The sequence below is a fragment of the Pangasianodon hypophthalmus genome, chromosome 1 (assembly GCF_027358585.1).
Source record: "Pangasianodon hypophthalmus isolate fPanHyp1 chromosome 1, fPanHyp1.pri, whole genome shotgun sequence".
Lineage (NCBI taxonomy): Eukaryota > Metazoa > Chordata > Actinopteri > Siluriformes > Pangasiidae > Pangasianodon > Pangasianodon hypophthalmus.
This window is the reverse complement of record NC_069710.1, coordinates 29,330,927-29,340,971: the sequence shown is the minus strand read 5'-3', so window position 1 is coordinate 29,340,971 and position 10,045 is coordinate 29,330,927. Positions and strand designations below refer to the sequence as shown.

The 10,045-nt window shown below is 36.2% G+C and overlaps 1 protein-coding gene across 1 annotated transcript in view; it reads right to left on the bottom strand.

Annotated features, from left to right (window-relative positions):
* adarb2 (adenosine deaminase RNA specific B2 (inactive)) overlaps window positions 1-10,045 on the bottom strand; it is a 194,867-nt gene that overhangs the window by 162,349 nt on the left and 22,473 nt on the right. The window lies entirely within an intron of this gene.

The following is a 10,045-nucleotide window of genomic DNA, read 5'->3' as shown; positions in this document are numbered from 1 at the left end:
AGTTGTATGATGAAGTATGCTGAAAATATGTTACTCCAAGAAAGTGCATGAGAAATCTTTTCAACTATCAAAAAAAACATGTTTTAAGATCCAATAAAAGCACACACACTCTCCGTGTGCCAGACAGGTGCGCCTTTATCGTAAAAACCTCGAACCGCACCACCTTTGTTCGTCTGTCGCATCGACATGGCGACAGAGTCGGATTTAATTCAAACACACACACACATACACAAAGAAGGTTCCTGTCTGTCCGTGCCAGCCCCTTCAGGGAGGAGGGAACAGGAAGTGCAGGAGTGAGAGTCAATGTCAAAGCCTTGTTTCGCCTCCAGTAATGGACATGAAGTGCTCCGACACGGCCGAGATCACACGGTGAGACGGTGACCTGGGACAGGACACACAGGAGGAGGAGGAGGAGGAGGAGGAGGAGGAGGAGGAGTGGCATCCACTATGTCAGCCTGACTGAAAGACATTAAGTAGGCCATGATAAAGCAGCAGAAAACCAGGGAAAGGCAGAAACTCCTGCATGTACGCGTTATTCTACAGGACGTAGGTGGGTATATACATCACGCTAAGCATACCCGTCGATCTGATAAAGCGAACAAGCTCCTCCAAATAACAAATTGCTTTTGTCATGAGGGACGTCGATGATCTTATTGAAATAGAGTGCCATGAGGGTTGCTTTAATCAGGTACCAGCGCCGTAATGCATATCATATTCAAGTCAACACAGCTCCAGGAGATTATGTTCACTGAGTGCATCCGTGAAATGAAGATAAATCTCTGCTTTCACCATTGTGAGGCCGTGCGCTCGCCCGACAAACCTCGCCAGGCATGGCGCCTCCAATACTACAAAAAAAAGATGATAATTTAGCTTTTTAGCTTGTTCCTGACCTAGAAACGTAATTCTCTACTAGGCGCTAAACAAATAAATCAGAAATGAGAAAAAGAACGACTCAAAGCCATCAAAAGCAGTGGCACGGGCAGTAAATCTCAGGGCGCACTCAGGTGTAACTGTGTGTGCGAATCAGGAGCTAAATTTGGAATTAGCAGCTCGCCAGCTAACAACACATACATCACGCTAATGCACTTCTGTCATCCTCGGCATCCTCTTAATCAGAGCACATCTGTGTTCAGATGGCTGGCCCGCCCGCTGATAAGGTAAACATAGACGCCTGGGTTTGTGGTTTGTATTCACTGGCACTGGCTTTCCTACACACAACTGGGCCTTCTCGCCAGGCTGAGTTAGCGATGTATTAGCAGTGCTTTTCTTCTCACATGGTTTTAATGGGCTAGAGGTGCCTTCAGGATTTCTTAGCAACTGGGTCATTGTTTTGATGATGAAACTATAACTCTGTTCACATGAATACAGATTTTTATACCTCTGTTTACACAAAAATGATTTGAAAACACTCACATGAGCATGCCAGTCCATGATGTGGTGATAGGATTTCGCAAACTTTAATGTCAAACACCTCAAGAATAACATTGTGTATTGAGCTGTAGGGAAAGGGAAAGTCAGAAAAACACCAGTACAGCTAAAATTTGTAAAATGAAAAATGACGTACACAATGAGGCCAGACAATGAGGTGGAACTACTGCTTAAGGTTCATAACACACGCAAACCCACAATGGTTACGCTCTGGTTCAGGCTGTGACGTTAATGTTTTCAAAAACGGCCATTTTTCCTGTCCGTCTTTGAGTGCGTTTTTGAAAAGCTTCAGTCCGAGCGATTCACAGCGCACAGAGAAAAAACTACAGTTACACAAATATTAGTAACCGTGTGCACGGAGCAAGAGTCAGAGTTATGGCTGGCTGATATGATGATATAATATGAATATTGTGATAAATTATGTCACAATACACTAAGATATCGTGAATACATTGATATCTTTTTATACATTTTAAAAAAAAAATGTTTAAATATATATTTTATATATACATGTACTCACAATGTTACTGGAAGCAGCAAATTTGATGTTTTGTACTTAACCTTTAAAACTGTAATATGTAAAAAAAAAAAAAAAAAAGTTTCCAGATTTAAATTTTTTTCAGTGTTAAGTGTTTTATTTCTAAATAAATAAATAAATAATATATTTTTTTATAGATAAAACAAATTATCTACAACATATTTAATATAAAAAAATAAAATGCTTTTATTTTTGTAGGCATTATATAACTTATCAAAACTTTTTTTTATCAAAATTATTTATTTATTTATTTTTTTTTTGTAGAATTGAATACTAGTTTTCCTGGCAAACTAACATCTCTAGCATAAGGAGTGACGTGTGTGTGTGTGTGTGTGTGTGTTCGATTGCACTGCATTGTGAATTCATGAGTTATTTCTCCGTAGAGACATTAAAACAGACTTCACATATTTTTATTTCTGGGTTACATTATGCAGAGAATATATATTCACCGCATCAGCATTTCATATCTATATTACAAATGTCCTGCTTCGGTTATGAGGGCATCATACTTCCAGTGCCGTCCAAAAGTATTGGTGCCCTTTACAAAAATACGAGCACAATTCATTGTATAAAAGGAACATTACACACAAAACAATTCAACATGTCCATTCAAACAACAGAGAGAAACTATTTATCTTTGTTCAGTATAGGACTACTTTATTTAAAGAGGAATATTTGCTTTCAAATATATATCGATGCCCCCTGAGAAATATTCTAAATAAATGTCAATCTCGGAAAAACTTTATTTATTTATTTTTTCCCCCTCAGTCCCTAGGAACTCTGATACACACATGTATCACTGTCATCCATTAGCATGGCATAATATCCAAAGAAACTGAAAAGAGACAAAAAGTGAACAGATCAGGTAATGGATTAAAAAACATACCATTAACCATAATTCAGGTAAAAATAAAAACATTCCACATGTCTGAAGCTCAACACATCACTTACTGCATGTGTTGTTCTATTTATATATTAATTTTTACTCAGTTTCACTAAGGAAAAATTCTGGAGGGGCGCTACATGTAACGCAACACACAAAAAAGGATTATATCCAGTTTTCACTCTCAGACTCCAGCCTGTGTGTGTGCGTGTGTGTGTGTGTGTGTGTGTGTGTGTGTGTGTGTGTGTGTGTGGACCTGCCAGCCCTTCACCCTTTCTGTTTTCATTCTGCTTTTCCCCTGAATACACGGCTCATATCTGACTGCAGGCTATTTAGCATCCAGGAAAAGGCTAGTGCTTCACTCCACCACAGCCAGGTTAGAATGAAGGATAACCTCTATCTCCTTCCCTCTCTACTCTAACATATTGATTGTATAGAAAGCAGCAAAGCTTTGTTGAAAGTCTGGCTTTCAGCACGGCAGCTTTGGAATTTTTTATTTTTTTATTATTATTATTTCCTAGAGAAACTCAAAAGCATCATGTTATATTATTACTGCTATCATCAACATCTACGTGTAAGATCCATATGGAGGATTTAACCTAGAAAAACTTGCCATCCAGTGGTTTCGGATGGATGAATGGATATGAAGACGTGCATCGCCTTTGCACTTAGTAAAGCACAAAATGAACTCTGGTTTAGAATCTACCTGAAAATGTAAAATAAATACAAATAAAAGATAAAATGTAGACATAGAGTAAATTATGAACTTGTTTCACGGACATTAAACAACAGGTTTGTGAAAGCATTATATAGAAATGTATTGTTTTGTGGGGTTTTTTAAACCGTTTACTGTTCATTACTGCAGAATCACTAAAAATCCACCACCCAGCTGAGTTTTCATGATTGCCACAGTTCCCCACTGCACAGCTGGTAATATTATTACACACTTCACTTCTGTCCCTGAATCTGAAATGGTGGAAATGCTCGTCTTCCTGTCAGTTCTGGACGATTAAATCGTTTACCATGATATTTTAAAATGGAAAATGATGAGCAGGGGAAAATCAATATCATTTGGGAGTGTACTGTTATAAGAAAATAATCGACAACTAGGTGGTGTGATGAAGCAGAGTTACTGTTAATCAGTTTTCTACATCAGTGTTTTATTCCTCTTATATCATCAGTTGAAACATCAGTTAAAATGTTTAATTTATTAACCAATGATAGATCATATATTTTATCCATTTATAGTTTTGGAAATGGAAATGTCAAGATATATATTAGATCCTGTTATCACTTACTGTGAGATACAGCAGTTATAGCAGTTCTTTTTTTCTCTCTTCAATAATGATAATAATAATAATAATAATAATAATAATAATAAATAAAAAACACAGCTTGTCATGTTACCAAGAAACCTAGAAAGTCCTGAAGACTCTCCTGTTGTGGAAATCTTCCTGACTTTTACAAAGCGCTGACACTGGAGACTCCTTCCATAAATGTTACATAAACATCTCCTTACAAAAAAAAAAAAAACTTCACCACATCAATGAATATATGTTTTATTTCTGTATGTTTTCTTATTATTAGGTTTAGATTATGTGGAGGGTTCATGTGAATGAATTGTTACTATAGAAACATCGTATCAGAACCAGCGAATTAATATAAACCTGTGATTTGAATGAGAGCGGCACTCCTCTTAGAGCTGCTGTTATAGAATATGAATCAACACCTACTGACCAATCAGAATTGATAACAAGAGTATTATTATAAAAGAATACAGAATTTGTGGTGTCTACACAGAATTAATGAGTTTATAAAGTACTTAAAAATGTTTATTGAGGTTTATTGGGGAGGGTACGTAGTCGATGTTCATTTGTCTGAAGGCAACAAAGTTTGTGAGGCCTGTAATCTAGTCTCTGCACAAATGGCATTTATTCAAAGAAATAAATAATTAAATCAAATTATAACATTGCACACTAAATTATAACACTGTACACTGTTATTTAACACATGCTGCAGATACAGAACATTTTCAGCCACAGAGATTTCGAACAACGGCATTAACTGCACTTAAATTCAGATGAGTACAAAATGACTGTTTTTGTTGCCAGTGCACAAGAAACAAAGAAATTAATCAGTAAATAAATAAATTACAAATATCTTTGCAGTCCCGGACTGCAGGCGCCATCATGCGAGGAGAGAGAATTACAAGCTTGGGAAGTGGGAGACTTTGAGAAAAATGATAAATACACACACACACCTGCAATGTTTCCTAATGCACCAGATATGCTAAGTAACCTGTCACTTCCTGACAAAGCAAAGACAGAGAATGGCGTTTCAAAAGCCCGTCCTTGTAGAGGGATATTCCGCCGTGCTTTGATCGTCCCGCATGTCAGCTCTAACTCTTTGAGGCCACGGCGTTAGTGAACAGAGCTGACTGGCTCTAACGACAGATTTATCGTCCTGTTCGAGGGAAGCAGCTTCTCTCAGACTCCCTGCATATTCATACACACTGATGAATGAGAGAGAGAGAGAGAGCGAGAGAGCGAGAGAGAGAGACACCGGTGCAAAATCAAGAGGAAATTCCAATACCAGGACAAAAGTATTTCCTTAAACACTACCTAAATAAAAGGAATATATAGTATATGCAAGGAAGTGGATATGCTGAAATGTTTGACAGGCTGTCTTCTTAGATCTGGAGATCTGGAGATACTTAAATTTTTTATAAGGTTTATTTTCTTGAGAAAAATACATTGTGACAAGAAAAACAAGGGAAGAAACAGTAAGAAGCACTGAGCACATTGTAAATGTCTAAAAAACAGCAAAAACGTCAGTATCTAAAAAGCTAAAGGACTGTTTATCAAATCTAAAGTATTAAAGATCGATTATTTTTGTTCTGCTCAGTAACTCGTGCATGTGTGGTGGCCTGGGAAAACCCTTCATATGGACAAATTTTGAATTCTTTTCTGTGTATACAGTATTTCTAAAAACAATACATTTTTCTGAACTGAAATACGTCTCTTTTTGCATGTCTCTCAATCACATGTAAAGTTCTAGCATTTTAAAATCTGGTTAAAAGTGAAAAGGAAGAAAACCACATGTAAAGATTTCATTCCGGTTCCGCTGAAAGAAGCCCCACCTACCTACCTCTACATTTATAACCTAATCCACTTATAGAAACACAACATTACGCTCCTGAGCGCAACAGAAATGTTTTCGCCCTATCATATGGAGTTTGAATCCCGATGATGCCACAGCCATCCGCAGCCGGGAGCCAAAGAGAGCAAAATTGGCTCTCAGGAAGGGAAGGGTGGTGTACTCTCTCTCTCTCTCTCTCTCTCTCTCTCCTATCAATCACAGCGACACCAATCATGGGCATCTCTGAGCTCATGCATGCGGAAGTGGGCGGAGAACGCTTGCCTCCGAGTGTGTTACGCAGCCCCCTGATGTTGCATGGGCAGCAGTTTGAAAAGATGCAGTCGGCTGGTGCCATGTGCCTACAGGTTGATAGCTGCTGTGTGAAAGGGGAGAGTTGCCTGATGGGTGGGAATTAGCCAAAACTAAATTAGAGAGAATCGGGGAAAGATCCCCCTCTGCCCCCCTACACCCCATAAAAAGAAACACAACATTATTTACAAATTGTAAAGAATTATACCTTTACAATGGGAAATACATTTTCACTCATTTCTCCACATCAGTCTCTGTGTCATCAGCTGAGGTAAAAATCTCTCGCAGTGTTTAAACACAAGCCTCATCATCGTCTCTGATCTCTGTTCACACTAACATCAGTGGAGAAATAATCACTAAATCATTCACTCTGTTCTGTTGGATAAAATTCTTTTTTTTTATTCGGTTATTTAGCCATTTAAAAAATGTTTACATGTCGCCTGTACAGACCGTGTATGCGCTCTCAGATGTTTTGATGATGATGTGACGGTGCAGGAGCACGGCGGACATTTTGACAGCCGGAATCTGATTATAAACAGACTTGAGGCATTAGGGTTATGTCCGTTTCGCTGCGAAATATAACTATCCAACAGCATGATCAAAGCATCTGAGGAGTGCACACTTAGCTAGCAAGGCTTTAGACATATTTCCATGTCATTTAGGTGAAATATTTATGCTTTCTTAAAGTAGAGATTTCATAGTATATTATAGAAAGTATATTATAGAAAGTATATAGAAAGTATATTATTTTAAAACATTTTCTGTTGCAGCAACATCAACATTTTTTTTAAATATACAGAAATATACATTACAACTGAGTATGCTTCACATGTATAGAGTTGTAACATATACTATAATTGTTGGACTTGAAAACAAAACAGTAATTTTTAAACACATTGAGGAGTTTCTCATGATCTGTTACAGTTTTATCAGTAACATAAATATACAGAATGGCTATTAATTAAGAAAAACAATTAGATGTTCCACCAAAGACCTAAATCTTTACTTAAGGACCTATTAACTGCTCGCTCTCAGATTCTAATGGGACTCGAAATGAGTGTTTAATTAAAAGCAAGAGCACTTGGAGGGTAAACATACAGTTAAATGACTCATAAACAGCGATAATATAAACTAAAAGATGAATACATGTGTATATTTTGCATACTATAAATGCTTAGAACAACATCTTGGCCTTTTTCTCCTAGATCTGGATTGTTTCCAGTAAAATAAAAAAGAATCACAATATTCTAAATGTACAGTAATAAAAATGAGACCACTGCTTTAAAAAAATGTTAAAATATAGGTTGCTCAAAAATCTTTGACAGGCAGCATATATATCCTCTGAGTACGATGAAAATAGGTCAGAGAGAATGTAGCACATCCTCAAACAGCTAAATGACTAAAAAAGTTACACCCTTATCAATTATTAATGATGTAAAGCCTTATGCGTAATGGCTGCACAACAAAAGTTTGACAGACGCATCACTTTCTGAATGTAAAAAATGAATATAAGTCATATTTAAAAAGTTTATATGCTATCAGTTTACTTTGACCTTCGACCCAGAATTTATGAATGAAGTAAATGGTGAAATTATTGGCCTTGCTTTCATTTTTGACAAACACATTAGCATTTTATATCATGTGAGATATACTGTATACGGTATCATAATGTTTTTCCATGATGCCCTCACATAGGATTTGACTGTGATGCCTAACCGGTAGTTTAAATCAGCCAAACGTATATCAAGTTAAAATGTGTACAGTCCATTGTTTAACAATTAAAAGTAAAAATATATTTCCTAGTATTAGTACTTTCTTCTGCAAAAAAAAAAAATGCTTTTATGCATTTTAACACCTTAAAGTCTCAGTTTATTATTTTCAGAATTTTAACTCATATTATTCAGTAGGGCTTGATTTTATTGTAAATGTGTCCAAATCATATCAGTTGTTCACACTGAATACTTTTTTTTTTAAAGTAGAAAAAAGTAGCTTTTTAACAGGTTTATCCATTGTTAAACTTTTAAAGCACATTATTCAGTAAGGGCTCATGCGATTGTTTTCATTGTGACACACTGCAATTAGAAATCAATTATTTATGCAACTTGACGCATGTTGATTTTTCCAGTTCTGTAGCGTTTATCTAAATTTTTCAGTGTGACCCCTTGATGCTTTTGATGCATATTTATCATCATTTTATTTTATCTATCATGAAGAACACTAGGGTTTGGTTATTTAATGTCTATTTGTATCATTAATATTTGGTTCTGTTCACATTTAAAAAAGAAATAATAATAAAAACAACAACAACAATAATAATAATAATAATAATTTTAAATCTATGTACAAGTCTGATTATGAAAAATGCAATGCATTAAAGGATTGAGTCCTAACTACTAGGAATTATTCTACAGTCATATTAATAGCAAAGTTCTGCAGCTATGACAGTGCAGAACGTAAGTCTGGACCTGTCAATGTGTCCTTGAAAGTTAAATGGTTAACAGAAACTTCCATTTTATTTGCTAATGGAAGTTGCTAGGATCGTGTAAACGTTCATCTCTTAGCTTCTTTATGTTACTTCTATGCAGTTTCTCTCCAGCTGAGAGACTAATGTACACTACACCAATGTTCAGTGTAGTATCTCATTAACACCTTGAGTAATTAATAGTGCACACTTCGCTAGCTACCTGCATGGTTAATTTAGCATGTGTGTCACTAGCTTTCAGAACAGCTAATGTGCTACACACTGCCCTAGCAACCACAATGGTTAACAACATAGCACACATCTCATTAGTTATCTGAGTGACTAACAGTATACACTCTGCTACCTAGCTGCACGGCTAATTTAGCATGTGTGTCCCTAGCTTCCTGAATGTTGTACACACTGCATTAGCAGCCACAATGGTTAAGGTACTAGGTATTTCATTATCTAATTGGGTTGTTAATGACGTGCAAGCTTCACTAGTTAGTTGCATGGCTACATGACACACGCTGTCTGAGCAGCTAATGTATTATAGAACTTTCTAGTCATCTACATAAGTAGTATGAGTGTGACACAACGACACTAGCTGAATATGTATCTGTTTAGCACTCCAAATATTAGTATATGTATCTGCATTTGGATTTAAACCCTAAGTGGGTGTGGCCTAAATCAGAGGAGGGTTTTTTTTTTTTTTTTTTGAAATAGAGATGTGTGCAGGATTTTTTTAGTCCAGCTTGTATAGGTATTATTTTCTAATTTTCTAATGAATTTATTTGGTTCAATTTCACAAAAAGCAAGCAAACAAACAAACAAACAAACAAAAAAAAACAAGCAGCCTAATTTTAACCACCATGACCCTGACCAGGCAGTTACTAAGGATAAATCAACGTGCCAAATTTTGAGCCCATGAGCTTCATATCTGACCACTGCAAAAAAAAAAAAAAAAAAAAAACACTAGTATTACTTTTTTTTTATCTAGATCCCATGTGAACCTTTCTGAGAAGCTTTCTTAAAATATAAAAATAATACAGTAATAATCAACAGTAAATGAGTAATAAAAGTAGTTAGGAGTAAAGTGCCTGATAATGTGACTGGAGTCACATCATACAAGCAAAGTATATCTCATTTATTTAGCTACGATGGTCTGACATAGTGTGTGTGTGTGTGTGTGTGTATGTGTGTGCACTGTACCAACTGGGGCATCATTCCATTTCTAGATATTTGCATCAATCATCAGTAGCACATCACCATTATCAGTGAGTGTTATGAA